A 16,103-nucleotide genomic window follows, 5' to 3' on the forward strand; every position below is an offset into this window, starting at 1 on the left:
TGCGAGTCCATGCACAAACTATTTGCAAGGACTGCTAATTGCAGGGACTACTATCAGATGAAAGAACAGGTAAAGAAAGAAGCTACACAAAGCAAATGCTTTCATCTCTGCTGTAAGGAAACGGGTAATTAAGTTGATGTCCTTCAATGCTGCTAGTATCAGGCTTTGGGCTGCTTTAGCATTCATACTACAAATGTTATTTGGTGATATGCATCCCTGAATACCTCTAAAAGTGCTTTAAGTAATTGGATCTCAGTGCATCTCCACACCTGTACATAGCACTGTCCACTTATGATCAGGTCACCCAGGAGGCATGTTATTGCCAGGTGTTAATGGAGCTTGTATCAGCTTTGATTAATCAGTAACTAAGATTAGGCTTAGATCAGTCAGATTCTACTGTATTGTGGCATACATGTACCACCCACAGTTACCCCAAAAGAGATGCGGATTATGAACATTAAGCATGTTAAAATGTTTATCCATAAATGCAAAGAACTATTTCATCTGTACGAAAGGCATTGCTTTGATTAAATTGAGATTTCATGAGAGAAAAAAAGGATAAAAGATCCCTTTCTGTGCTAATAATACTTTTAGTACATTACACATACACATAGTGCATTTCAGGGTTTGACAGAATAATTATATAGCTCATTGTAAAAACAAAAGAGCGAAAAAATGAGGCATATGGTGGTGCCTTTGTGCCATACAGTGGAAAGGAAAGAGTAAATTTTAATGATGTTTCATCACCCTGTTCATTCCTATTTCCTTTAAGAAACATGCAGCATGTCTCTCATGTGGAGTTCATTGAGCTATGGGAGAGTGGTGAGTGAGGTGTTCATTTATCGAAGGAGGGGCTTTGCTTATATGAGAATGATTCTGTCTCCTACTCTCTTTCACATTTGCTCACTAACACATGCACATGCACACCTTACAGACACCTGTGGCTGTTTGAACTGGGCCTTATGCAAACATGGACACTATGTTAGCCCACTGTAGGAAGCCGTACATAGTGAAAATACCCTGTGTTGTGAGGGTGTGTGTAGGTGGCTGGGTGTGTATACTATGCTTGTCTATATTTGGAGGACACAGTGTTTGGATGGTTGGACATTTTATTGCCTGTGCATACACACATGATTGTAGATCAGTAATAGTACAAGTCAGACTTCAGGGATTGTAAGTGTATAACAGCAAATGGATACATGTGAATCATTAAAAGAAATTATCTACTGTCAGAGTCCATGCTTTACTTAGTTCATTTTCAGTCTAAAAGAGATATTTCTGAGAATAAGAGAATAAAACAATCCACTTATATAAGGCAGGTGAAAATATGGAAAAAAAAGTATTTAAAGAAAAGTTGGACTCATTTAGAATCAGATTTATTGGTCAAGTATGTTGACACACACAAGGAATTGGGTTCCAGCCTTTGATGTCTTTCTACTATTAAATGCAATATACAAACAATGTACAAATAATTTACAGACAATACTCAGTATACACAGTATACAAGCAATATGCAGACTATAAATGGACAAGTAATATACAGACAATGTACACATTATTTTCAGACAATACACAATATACAAGGGTAAGCAATATACATAAGTGTGTGGCAGTGCAAACAACAGTAATCTACATCGTATATGGGAATGAAATTGTGCTGCACAATGGTCTGAAGTAGGGTGTTATAACTGGACAAAAAAACAAGATTTGCTATGGCCTAGTCGTTGAGATTACTAGTCAGCTATTTGTGAGGAAACATACTGTTTCTGTGTCTGGCAGTCTTACTGTATAGGGTTCTGTAGCACCTGCCAGGGGGAGGAGTTGAAAAAGGTTGTGTCATGGGTGAGAGGAATCAGTAATGATTTTCCTTACCTGTTTCCTGGTTCCTTGCTTAGAAATCCTAGAGGGTGGTAGGGGAGCACCAATGATTTTTTTTTTTTTTTGCTGACTTTATTGTTTGTTGCAGTGTGTTCTTATCATGTTTTGTGGCTGCTCTGAACCTGACCATGATGGATGTGCACAGGACAGATTTGATGACTGCGGTGTAGAACTGGCTCATCAGCTCTTGTGGCAGACCCGACTTCCTCATCTGCCGCAGAAAGTACATCCTCTGCTGGGCTTTTTGGAGGATGGAGTTGATGTTGGTCTCCCACTTCACGTCTTGGGAAATGATAGTTCCCAAAAACCTGAAGGTCTCCAAGGTCAACAAATATTGAATGTTAGATATTGTGAGGGGGAACAGTGCTGAACAGTGTCTCCTAAAGTCTACAGTTATCTCCACAGTCTTGAGCATGATTAGTTCCAAATTATACTGACTGCACCAGAACACCAGCTGTTCAACCTCCCTCAGATATGCAGCCTTGTTGCCATCCTGAATGAGTTTGATGACCGTAGTGTGATCTGCAAATTTAAAGAGTTTAACAGATGGATGCTTAGAGGTGCAGTCATTGGTGTGGAAACAGAAGAGCAGTGCTGAGAGCACACATCCTTGAGGAGCACCAGTGCTGACTGTCCATATCCCAGAAGTAACTTTCCCCAGCTGCACTTGCTGTTTCCTGTCTGTTAGAAAGCTTGTGATCCACTGACATGGCTGGGGTAACAGTGAGTTTGGAGGAGAGGACTTCTGGGATGATTAAATGGCAAACTCAAGTTCACAGGATCCTTGCATATGTCCCTAAGCAGTCAAGGTAGTGCAGGATGTAGTGCAATTCCATGTTGACTGCATCATCCACTGACCTGTTTGCCTGGTAAGCAAACCACAGGAGATCCAGTGACATTTTTCAAATGGGCCAGTCCTGTGATGGAGGGTTTCTTGGGGACCAGGATGATAGTGGAGCATTTGAGGCAGGGGGGATCTTCACACAGCGCCAGGGATCTGTTAACGATCTTTGTGAATACCAGAGCCAGTTGATCAGTACAGGCTTTAAGACAGGAGGTGTGGAAACCCTGTCTGGACCTGGTGCTTTTCTGATCTTCTGTCTCTGGAAGAGCCAGTTCACATCCACTTCACAGGATCCACAAATCTTGAGAGGTATTACGGGGTCTCATGTTGCTGAGCTGAAGTGACTAAGGGGTGTGAATTTGTGTCTCACAAACCTGCAATAGAAGTTATTCAGATCTTTGTCTGCTTTGACAGGGGGAGGTGGGCTTCTGTAGTTTGTAATGTCTGCAAAGCCTCACTGCACTAATGCAGGGTCATTGGCTGAAAACCGTGCAAGACCTGGCAGACCACCAAAACTCAACAGCAGATAAACGGTACTTAAAGCTTACATATTAATGAGAGAAAAGAAAACCAAGCTCCACTTGCTGCAGATCTATAAAAAAAGCATGTATTTCTGTCCATCCTTCCACTGTGAGAAGACTGCTCAACACTATGAGTCTGAAAGGATGTGAAGCTGACAGAAAGTAGACAAAATAGACAAAAAGTTGAGAAAAAAAGGAGAAAAAGAACATTTGCAAATCAAGCAAAGAGGTTGCTGTTCTCAGAACAATGGATGGACAATGGATGGACAATGGACAATGAGTCTGGATATCAACATCTTTGAGTGCATTTGGAATTACCTGGAATGTGAGAAGCAGGAAATGCAACCAACTTCTAAGACTGAATTTTGGAGGTATGGAAAAAGATCCCTGCAGATCTGTTTGAAAATCTGGAAACAAGGCATTCAAAAAGAATGGAGGCTGTATTTTAGACAAAGCATACAGTAAATACTGAAAACATATATTCAGCTGTTGAGGCAACCCTGTGTTCTTCTGTTAAAATAATGTTTTCTGCTTTTTCCTAATGGTGAAAAATTAATAACTTGTACTTAATGGTTTTGATGGGAAATTAAATAAATAAAGGATAGCATTTTGCACAGTACTGTATTTTTGTTATTGTCTTTATTGTGTCACTTATTGATCCTGGTGCAATATTCTCCTATAGCCCCCTTGCCCCTTCTCCCTCTCTCTCTTTTAATCTACTCAATGTTTAGTTTACATTCAATCTGGAAGCTTTGGTCTCCATCCTGTACCATAGAATCCTTTGTAAGTGTAGATGGGCACATTACATTGCGGCCTGGCGCTTTGGCCACCAGACAAGTTCCTTTTGCACAGAATCAAAACAGCAAGGAATATCAGTATCAATCGCCTCTCAGCTTCTCCTTCACCACTTCAGTCAGTCTGTGGTTTGGCAGGTCCTCCCGTGTGTGCGGATGTATTTGAAGATTAATATGAGGCATTATAGTAAAACGGAAACTTCATCGGTCATATCAGGCCAGTTGGAGTTATAGAGTGTATTATGATACAATAATTTCATACAAGTTATTCAGTCCCGTCAAGGTTTAGTTGTTCTATTGCATATTGAATTGAGTAAACACATTGAATATATGTCTACTACAATAGCAGTGAAATAGCAACCAAATGGCTTTAGCTGGATAGGTGCTATCACAGCAGGCAGCAGTGGGCCTTGTGGCAAGCCATGAAAGCATGTTGCTGTTTGTCAAATTTACACCCCGTCTAGTGTGTAAATTTAGATCTCTGGAGATGACCTATGGAATCCTGCAGTCTAGGGTCATGTTTCAAACTGTCTGTAGTGACTTTGCTGATCCAAGATCCGTTTTGGCCTTACATACAGGGAAAAGAAGTATTGAGACACCTTTGTTAAAAGTTACACACCTACTTCATTAGGAACACCTGTACACCTTTTCATTCATGCAATTATCTAATCAGTTATTCATGTAGCAGCAGTGCACTATATAAAATCACGCAAATATGGGTCAGCAGCTTCAGGTAATATGCACATTGACCATCAGAACGGGGATACAAAAGGATCAACAGTCTTTAGAGTTTACTCTATAAATAAAGGTAAAACAACAAGTAAGTGGCAGTTCTGGGGATAGAAACACCTTGTTGATGAAAGAGGTAAATGGAGAATAGCCAGACTGGTTAAAACTTACAGTAAAGCTACGGTAACTCAGATAACTATTCAATTGTACAGTTGTGGTGAACAAAAAATGTGATTGAATGCACAACATGTCAAACTTTAAGGCAGATGAGCTACAGCAGCAGAAAACCACATCAGGTTCCACTTCTGTCAGCCAGGAATAGAAAGCTGAGGCTGCACTGGGCACAAGCTCACTAAAACTGGCCAGTTGAAGACGAGAAAAACATAGCCTGGTCTGATTAATCTTGATTTCTGCTGTGGCACACAGATGGTAGGGTCAGAATTTAACGTCAACAGCATGAATTCATGGAACCAAGCTGCCTTGTGTCTGTAGTCCAGGCTGGTGGACGTAGTGTAATGGTGTGGGTAATATTTTCTTGGCACACTGTGGGCCCGTTATTACCAATCAATCATTGCTTGAATGTCACAGTTAATTTGAGTTTTTTTGCTGACCGTGTGCATACTGCCATTGCCATAAATTACCCATCTTCCAATGGCTACTTCTAGCATGCATCCTGTCACAAACGAAAGCTGTCTGGTATTGGTTTCACAGACAAAACAATAAGTTCAGTGTTCTTCAGTTGCCTTTCCAGTCACTGGACCTGAATCTGATATAACCCTTTGTGATGTGGTAGAATGAGAGATTTGCAGAATGCAAGTACACCTGAAAAATCTGCAGGAATTGCATGATGCAATCATGTAAACATGGATCAGAATCTCAAAACAATGTTTCCAACATCTTGTGAAGTCCATGTCATGAATAATTGAGGCTGTTTTGAGAGTGCATATAAAGTTCCATAAAAATTCAATCAAGTTTAGATATAAGTACTTCAAAATGTTCTCATACAAATTGTATCTGATTAATTAAAGTGATTATAAATGCTAAGTATTTATAAAAGACTGTGTTGGTTGGAAAGATCAGTAGTAATCAGGTGAAGGAGCTTCCTAAAGTTCTCAGGGACAACATCATTAAACAACACTTGAAAGGAAAAAGTTACAGAGCCACAGCAAACTGTTAAAATCCCTTTCAGTAAAACTTTTTTCAGAAGGTTCATGGAATAACAACTTAGACAGGTGCACCATGCAAGATTTCACAACATGCACTCAAACTAATAAGGAAGGTAAGAGAGAAGCCTGCAGTCACTCACAACAGTTGTTGAACAAACTGAAACCAACAGTAACAACAATGACATTCCTTAATTAAATTCCGACACGCCACACAGAATTTCTGTTCTGAAAAAGAAACACAGAGATGTGTGTCTAAACTTTGCATGTAAGACAAAATCAGACAAACTCACTTGGAACAATTTGCTTTGCTCAGAAGAAACTAAATATAATTTGTTGCCAATAATTCAACTCATCATGGAGAAAAAAAGGGTTGCACGTATGATCCGAAAAACACCATGCCAAGTATGGAGGTGGGAGAGTCATTTTTTCAAGGTAAAAATGTTTGCATAGCATAGCCAGTCTCCTTTTTTAACCCCAAGGAAAATTAAAGATTTTGAAATTCGCAAGTCAAGTAGGACCCTCACGACTTTGAGGAATTGAAGACAGTTTACCACGATGAATGGACGTCTCAGAACTTTAACTACCAGCAATAGCTTTGGAAGAAAATATTACAAATGCTATTTCTATGCTATTAATGCAGTTTCAAGTGGATAAATGAACTGTTGTAACAAGATTTTATAGACTTTATTTAAAGCTAAAGTTCATAGCTTTAATATACATTTGTTTTGGTCCAATTATCATCAAACATCCATACAATTTAAAGGAGAGCTGGTGTTTTCAAATTAGTAATAATAAATAAATAAACAAATAAAGACAAAATAGAGATAACAATTGTTGTTATGGCAGCAATCATATGGGTACAAAACTGATATCAGTACTTTACATTTAATTGGCATTACATGATCTGGTCTGTGCTTTAATCTTAAGCTTGCCTGAAAGCAACTTGTCAAACACTGCTCATCATTATAACTGCTGAGCATAATGCAAGGTGGATATTTGATATACTGGAACAACCAACTACTGCTGAGGACTTTTAAAACAGTCTGCACATTTTCAGTTCTAGCGTCAGTCTGTCGTCAGATGATCTTACGCACGTCAAAGGTTTCATATAAAAAAGTAACCTCACACAAAGTAGCAATTTAGGGTAAGCATTGTTCAAACAAGTCTGCATGCACTGACAAAGCATAGATGTTTGAGTTTTGTTAAACAGGTTTTTTTAAATATACAAGTGACATTAACTCTAGTGAAGTCTGTCATCATCATTGGACACGGATGAGTCCATCTCCTCAGAAAATATGCCTGCGAAGAGCCACATGCTTTTTTTGCACATGGATAAAGAAGGCAACACGCTGCTATGTTTCAGTAATGGGGCATCATAGAAAGGTTTGCTTCCTTTAAAAAATGAAAGTAACTGTCAAGCAAAAATTAAGAGTATGCAAGCCTCTTTGTTTACTCCCGTCTTCTTTCAGCTGGACACTCAAAGAAGAAGACCACAGACTAGGAAGTTCTAAAAGAAGCTGCACCTAAGCACAAAGCTGAGATATAATCTCTACCTGCCACATATATGTTGTATCTTCAGTTATTACTTTGTTAAGTTCAGTATATTTCTCTGTACTCAGAACTTAACTTAAAACTCACTGACTGTGAATTGAAGACATTAGGGCAGTTGCTGAATTCTAACAAAATTACATACTAAGAATACAATACTTATGATGAGACACAGATGACAAAATATCTTGTATAAAGCTGTTTGTAAGTTTTACTCAATCTTCAAATAAAGTAACAAAGCAGTTCCAGTTACATTCAGTTTAAGGTTTACTGGCATCATGAACATTTACTGACGGAATTCAGCAAGTGCCAAATTGCTTCTACTTTAAGTGAGTTACAAAGAAATGAGTTTTATGTTCTTTTCTAAGAATAGAGAAATGCATCAAAATTATTATCCATGATAATCAAATACATACTACAAATGTGATAGAGATTAACTGTAAAAATGCTGGAATATTCTTTCAAACAGAACTTCAGGAATTCCTAGACAAGTGGCTCTCAAGGCGGACAGATAGTAGGACTGCAGGGACACAATGGGCTCCAGCCGAAGTGGCGCTTGCTGGAGCTTGGCTTCAGCAGCTTGTGTTTGTGTTCTCATGTGGTGAGGAGGGCAGTGCGCTCCTTTTTGACTGTCATTTTTCCCAGTCTATGTGGCTGTTTTCAGCAGTCTGCTGACAGGCTAAATGACAACAGCTTGCAGAGTTTTGTGTGTGTGTGTGTGTGTGTGTGTGTGTGTGTGTGTGTGTGTGTGTGTGTGTGTGTGTGTGTGTGTGTGTGTGTGTGTTTGGGGTGTTCATCTTCAACGAGACTAAATGAGACCATGACCTCATTGTCGACATGGATGACAATGACATTTTCAGAGCTGTCAATAAAATGCTGTTTTTCAAACACAAGAGCTTTGAGTTGGTTTTAGCCTCGCCAAATGTATGATGAATTCACCCCTCTATATTTCAGCTTGCATGATGCTCCAGAGGACTTATAAACAATTAGGCCACATTCACGTGTGAAAGTCATTAGTTGCTACACAGGCTCTGATTTCTAGACCACTGAGCAACAGATGATTGTAGCACTGTGTTACCAAGGCCTTGTAGTGCACTATATATACACATCTTTACTCATATTTATAGTGCTTGATTTGAAATTTTAGCTCAGTTCTTATGAACACATGTATAAGACAAGTGTCCTCAAACTCAGTGTGACCTATTCTTATTCGTAGAACAAACCGACATGAGACCGGAGTTTCAGACATGCTATATTCAGGTCAGATGTGCTCATTCTTTTCACAGGATTTATTTGTTTTTGGTCAAAATGGACTCTTTGGCCTTGGCCAAGTCCAATCTTGCACCCGGGAGTGGTGAGATGGGAAGGAATTAAAACTTTTCCATTGACCAGCAGTTTACGCCGGCTGAAATTCTGGTCCCAATTGAATGTTTTTCCCGTCAACGAAATAAGAATCATCAGTTCTACTTACAGGAATGTGATGAAATTTTAGTATGTCCTCGCTTTAAAACTGTGGACGCCCGAAAAACAGGAGATACGTCTGCGGACAATGGAGTCCCTTGGTCACCCATCAGTGCACAAGGCAATAAACTTCAATTTAGTTTATCATAAAAAGGCCTCAAAGCCATGCTATTACAGTTCCCAAATGGACATCTTATGAATGCCAAATCATAGAGGAGAGATATTTTAAAGGATTTGGAGAGTATAAAGCAGAAATATGGTCTGGAAAAAATGATTAATTCCCTTTTTTTTTTTTTTTTTACATAAAGACATTGAACTTATTTTGTAAATCTCACTCAGAAATAAAAACAAAAATACAAGAACACTCTTATTAAAAAAATTCAAGTGTTCTTTTATGTTAAATATAATACTTTTTATAAGTTTTAAATATTTTAATTTGTCACTTTCCTGATGTACATGCATCACCCTGTAAATTGTAAATCAGTTTTTGGTGGTAATCAAATATAAGCAGCCATGGTTTCCTTTAGTTAGTTTCATCTTACTGCTGTTATTCTAAATTCAAAAAGCCAGTGTTGACATCGCAAATCTCAGTGATGATGACACATTTATTATGTTCACTGAAAGACAGACACTATATTGTAGTACATAATCACGAAGCTGGAATCCCTCTTTTTTATATAGAATAATGACAATGCTCTGCTCTGACACGCACTGTCAAGCAGTCCAGCTGCATTTGAAAATATGCATAAATACTCACTTATTCCAGTAGATGGAGACAACGTTTTTAAAATGCACATAAAACACCACTAATAGAGAGCAGTTCATCAATTGATGTATATGTCCATTACTGAAATTCCATATCACTTACTAAGACTTACAGGCTTTTGGGTCAATCATATTCAGTCTATGCATTTGTTGTAAGTTGTTGACATATTTGTAGACACTACAGAGAGAGAGAGAGAGAGAGAGAGAAAATACAGAGAAATAGTGGGAAAGTTATTAAACTTATTTATAACTGGTTAATAAGCAATGCATCTTTAAATGCACTTTTTATATAATCAGTATTGCAAGTTGTCCCTTAACATCAATTCTACCTCAGTGTCATCAGAGAGTTCATAAGCCTCACTAACCACTAGAGGGCACAACTCTATAAGAATTCACAGCTCACTGCACTGCAGAATGCCCTTTGACACTGACAAACAAAGCAAGGCTGTGCATTTAGGAGAAATCTGTCTTCCTCTGCGCCGCCATCTTATATTGCAGTGGCCAGTGTTCTCAATGTGCTTATTTCCCATAAGAGATTAGTGAAATCTGTGCAGAAATATATCTCAGATATAACCAGATTAGAGTGAATAGGGAAAGATTCACTGATTAATCTTTTTTTTTATCTGCAGTGTATCACAGAAACAGAAATAAAGTCCACTTTTAGTATTAAAAGTCTGCTATTAATACTGTGTAGATATGACTGAATGCAGTGCTAAAGTAGCAAGTTTGCTCTATACAGAGTGGCTATCTGGTGGAGGAAATAAAGGCAACAGCATGTGGAAAAGTTACATGAGCTCAATAACAATGTAAGTAACACAACTAAGCCATATTAGATTGAATGTCAGTGAATAGTATATGTCAGCTGTGTAAAAGACCATTGGACTATCAACATTGTGAGACATTTTACTTTGCCAAGTACCTTGTGCTTCACAGGTAAAACAGACTTAACAGTCATTGTCCAAAAGCCACAAGGGTGACTTACACAATTATTTCAGAAGTAAAGGGGAACAATCTCAACACCAGACTATATGCCAAATCCAAAGATTACAAGCTTAAAATCACTAAGAGGGGCAGAGAAACATCAAAAACTGTAAGATTGGTATTTATGACAGAGTTGCCAAAGCTAAAAACCAATGTAAAAAGCTCAAACTTAAACCCATCAGCGATGAAGAGAAACTAACAAGGTCTGATAGGTTTTTCACATTTTTTTACATTTGTTAACTTTCTTGAAAGTTAAAGGATGTAATTAACTCACAATGCCTGCTGTTAAACAAGCTAATCGAGCCATATTCGCATCATTATCAAAAAAAAAGTGTCTCGTTTTTTCCCCAATTTTTATTTTTTCTACATAATTGAAACACAGCAGTTCATATTTGTTGTGTGAAAATATCACCAACCATATTGTGTGAAAAGTGTACCAACCAATAGAAATGCTCCAAAATGATTTGAAACAAAACCACTTTACCTTAACTTAAAAAGTGAATAGTATTTTTTTGCCGTCTCCTGTGAAGTCACTTTTTTTTCTTCTGGACAGTGAGTCTTTTTTAGAGGCCAAGAAATATGAAACCATGTATAGGACCAGGTGCAATACCGTTCTATCACAATGTTCTTGAATTCACATTTTTTTTACATTTGTGTGGGGTCCTAGAGTGCAGAGTGAAAAGTAGATTTTCAGCTTTTTCATCCCTCAGAGAACCAGTGGCTTTTCTTCTCAGAGAATGGTTCAATATCCCACTACACATAGTTCAAGACTTCCAAGAAGGAAACAGCATTCTAGGAAGGATTGAAGTTACACTGAAGGCAATAGTTTTCCTGCCCTTTAAGTACTTGATACTGTCCTTTTCCTTTATTGTGTCCACTCTCTATATGTGAGCATTGCACAGCATAAAATCCAGATGAGCAAGGTTCAGGCCTGCAAAATGCCTCAACCATGTAGCATGACTGGTTGTTGACCTTGAGAACAGCATGACCAACACTCCTCTTATAATCTCCTTTATTTTCTCATTGTCAGTTCTAATCATCCATACAGACATAACTGCCCAAAGACAGAACACACTCACATGACTTTGTTCAATGCTGAGGTGTTAGTGGAATGTACACATTGCACTGATGTAAAACCAATTTTGAGATTCCTCTTTTATGTTTTACAGAACAACTCTCAAGTCATAGATGGCAGTAATCTGAGGTATTTTCTACTCCTTACTGTGTGTCAATGCTGCATCATTTCCCCTTGACCCTGCAGCGATTCAACGCTTTCCTGACCCAACACACCTGATTCAGCCCATAATCAGTTGAGCTGGATCAGATGTTTTAATGAAGGAATAGCTGAAACCATGCAGAGCTGTAGCTCTCCAGAAGCATGGCCAATAAACCCTGATTTAAACAGCTGGAAAGCTCACCTAGTTAGCTCTTTAGTGTACACTAGATAGTGCTAGCTGCTGCAAACAGCTAAATTTGCTTAACATACTTAAAATACGCAGGGTGACTTGCTCATAAAGTCGGACATGTCAACGCAGTCCTCTGTGGCAATAACGTTAGGCCATTACTCAGTACAACATGGTCTGCCATGTTCGAGTCAGATCATGGCTCACTGTGCGGGCGTGGCTACATGTTTAGAAGACCTTTCACTCTAAATCAGTTAACCAATATAAAGTGCAGGTGAATGCCCTTTTCTAAGACCCATCCCCTTTTAAAAAGTGCCACAAATCAGAAACAAACAAAAAAAGTTAAAAAAAAAATACAATGGCAAGATCAGCGAACAGAAAAAACAAGCAAAACAATGAGTAAGATATTTATATTAGACTGACCGAAAATGAGTAGTGATAGTTTTGAAAAGTTGAGTCTGAATTTAACTCTCATTTGTATTCGCAATATATTTTGGACATTTTTATTCTTAATATATTGATCTTGGATTTTATCAATTTATTCGAAACTTCTGGCACAAAATTAAGTACATATTGGTCCTACATTAACAAAAGAATGGTAACATCTGCTTCTTCAGCATGATGCACTGCTAATCTATGAGCAGTTTATGGTTATTTGAATGCCATGTTAAATTGTTACAAAGGCAACAGTTAACTGCTCTCAAATCAGAGGCTAACAATAGCAGTTCACATATGTATGTCATTAGTGACTCTGTTCACACTTCCACACATTTATGCATGCTGGATTAGATTGCACATGGAGATGAGAGTGAAAGGGGCCTCACTTGATTGCATATCTCCCTTGGGCATCAATATACAATACCCATCTCCTCCAATTCAGCTCTTAGACACTGATGGAAATGATATATGATTCAGACATCACCTCCTGCACTTCATGTTTCAACTCAATCATCAAAGTTTAGATATATAGAATGTATAGAATTTCCTTCATATTGGTTCTTGAATATTGTGTAAAAGTCCAAAGAGGACAGCACTAGAGTAGAGCACTAAACAAAAGCTCAGTGCAAGGCATTACAGAGCTAAATTACAGTTCTTTTGCTCCAATACATGACTTCTAACAAACCCAAAGAAGAAATAGTAAAATATTAAAATCTAAATATCAAATACCCCAATAAACACTTGTGTCAGTTGTCTTTAATAGGAGCTTCTGTCACACCCAAGTCCTGAAATGGCTATAACCATACAGAAATCTCTCAAGAAGGTGGTGGAACCTCATGAGAACAGTGCTGAGTGGCCCCCTATAGCTGTCCCTGTCCTGGAGAGCCACGCTATGAACATTTATGCGCTTTCCCTCATCCTGTACACCTGATTCAGCTCACTTACTAATAAGCAAGCTCCACATAGGGTCCGCAGGACTGATTTTGGCATCATTCATTCTAAAAAGAAAGGTGCCAAAAGGGGCCTTTGAAGTAATGCAAAAAAACCTTTCAGTGGATATTTCTTTAAGCAACAAAATTGGAGATGTCTGAGTATAAAGACCTTTTTTTAAAGTTCTTTATGTAATGTAAAGCTTCTACATCAAGGTTTTTATTTGAATCATACGTCTAAATAAAAAACATTCCGGAATCTTTATTTTTAAGGATGTTGCTGAATACAGCTGCAGTGGCTGATGCCTTGTGGGTACTCTGAAGCTGAGTGCCTTTGCAGAGGGGATGTCAACAGTCTGTAAATCTGTGCCGTCCCTACATCTGTTTGTGGAGGACAGCCTGAGCTGTTGAGAATCCCCCTTAATCCAGTACAGAGAGAAAGAGCAGGGCACTCCATAAAAACACTGGCCCACAGAAGAGGAGTGTGATATAAAATTGATTTGAATTTGATCATGGTAAGCAATGTATCATGTTTTTTTCCTCCTTGTATATGCCATTACGTTTTGACCTCTGTTACAGAAAATCAGATACACAAGCTGCAAGTAAACTTGAATGCCCACTCATTTTATGTAAGTGCCAGCACATCATCCATAAAACATGTATAAAGTCAGAGAACACAAAAAATCACAGTGCTATATATCTGTTTTTTTTCTGTCTGAAGCTGAGCATCTTGCAATCTGTGTGTGGATAGATTCCGCCTTTTCATGCTGATCTAAGATTTGCAGCATCTCTTATAATGACTGACATTAGGATTGGACAAGATAGTCCTAGATCAGGGAATAAAGGGCAACTCAGCTGTTAATCTGCTGCTGTTCGCTTCTCCTGATCCTACAACACGACCAGGCCATTGGAGGAAAGACATCACCCGCAGCCCATCACACTGCTGCTGGGATAATCTCATTAGGCCTGTCCCGGAGTCTCTCTGGGTCTCTGAGACAGCACGGGTCATCAGGGGCGTGTGTCCTACTCTGTCATTACACGCAACAACACTGACATGAGACACCCAACTCCAAAACACATAGGGGCAGACATGCAAGAGTTTACATGAGGACAGCAGCCTTACTAGCATGATGAAACTTTAAACTGACATCCATTAGTGAAACAAATGTCGGTAATACAGGCATTATCAGTTGAAATATAGGTAAACTAGTATTTTTCAGAAATTATTTTGAGATATACAGGTATTGCTGAACCATGAGTTGAAATTTACAGTTTTTGTTGAAACATTAGTTAAAATATTTTAGTTTAAAGCTGGTAATTATTTAAACTAAAAGGTTAAACAAGTAAACACATAAAAATCCAGCATACACACACACACACACACACACATATATATATATATGTGTATATATATATATATATATATATATATATATATATATATATGTATATATATATATACACACACACACATATACACACACACACACACATCTTAAGGATTTTAAGACTAAAATTAAAGACTTAATTAAAAATTAAATAAGACCAAAAAGGGGTTGGGAGCATGGAATTCAGCTTATAGTCCACTTTACTGAAACAACCACAAGGACGGTTAGCTGTGTGCTACTACTCAACACTAAAACACATTACTGTAGCCTACATTACTACATCAGCTATAGGCAGGAGTGCAGCACCGTGTGCTATAAATGTAGCACAAAAAGTCTTTCAGTTCAGCTGTACAGTGCGGATTTCCCTCTCATGCGCTTTTGGGATTAAGGGGCTGATGTGTTCAGTGTGTTGTAAACAGCAGAAACAGCCTGCCACACGACTTTGCCGTGTGATTCTGCACTTTCCCTCTGCAGCTCCCTGAGTGACGGTGCTGTGGTCGTTAGCCGAAGCTACATTTTTTTGTGAACTCGTTTGAATTTTTAACGGTCGCGCTGAGTGGATGAAGGAACCCGGTGAACTCTGCTAAACCAGCCCTCAGCTGGCCTGCACCACAGCTGTGTCACACGTGAGGCGATAGAGAAAAGATTATCCTCAAACACTGACCTCTGGACACCGTTTTCTGGAGACACAAAGAGTAGGAGTTTGATTCGTAGACGTGAACTTCATGATGCCTTTCGCCTCGACAGTTTCCACAGTGGGCTTTTTTTTTCTTTCACGCGCGCGGTTATTGATCACCGGACTCGAGCTGAGCTGACCGAGGAGGCGGGAAAGCCCAGACACAAACAGCGAGGAAAGTTTGACTTCAGCCACCTCTCAGGTCTGTGTCACTGCCATGTCCTGTGCCTTTCTGTTCGTGACCCCGTGTTTTGTTTCCTGTGAGGGCGTTTCTTTTTAAATCTGTGCACCCTGTGGCCTGTAGTCTGACTGAATAACAGTGGTTATTTCAGGTGCCACTGGGCTTTAAGGAACAGGTTTACGGTTGTAATCTAATGCTACGCTGTTAGTCCGCAGGTACGACTGAATTGAATCATTTTAGCTGAATTTTGAACAAATAACCTGGCATATTTTCGCCGTTTCACCGCGCACGTTTTTGCAGTTTCTACTGAAAATTACTCCTTCCTAAATGTTGAATTTGACAGGCCTGTTACAGCCTGACTCAAAATAACAGACTGCAGTAATCTCCAGTCACAGATTTTA

At 38.8% G+C, this 16,103-nt stretch overlaps 1 long non-coding RNA gene across 2 annotated transcripts; it reads right to left on the bottom strand.

Annotated features, from left to right (window-relative positions):
* Positions 1-1,091: 1,091 nt before the first annotated feature.
* LOC108429452 lies at positions 1,092-15,739 on the bottom strand. 2 transcript variants are annotated; one of them, XR_001858009.2, is made up of 3 exons: positions 15,510-15,739; positions 3,562-3,650; positions 1,092-2,194 (listed from the first exon to the last, which is right to left on the bottom strand). It is a non-coding gene; the product is annotated as an uncharacterized LOC108429452 (long non-coding RNA). The 2 variants fall into 2 exon arrangements; XR_001858010.2 differs by lacking the exons at positions 1,092-2,194; positions 3,562-3,650 and adding an exon at positions 14,061-14,485.
* Positions 15,740-16,103: the final 364 nt, after the last annotated feature.

This window comes from Pygocentrus nattereri, chromosome 11, assembly GCF_015220715.1.
Source record: "Pygocentrus nattereri isolate fPygNat1 chromosome 11, fPygNat1.pri, whole genome shotgun sequence".
NCBI lineage: Eukaryota > Metazoa > Chordata > Actinopteri > Characiformes > Serrasalmidae > Pygocentrus > Pygocentrus nattereri.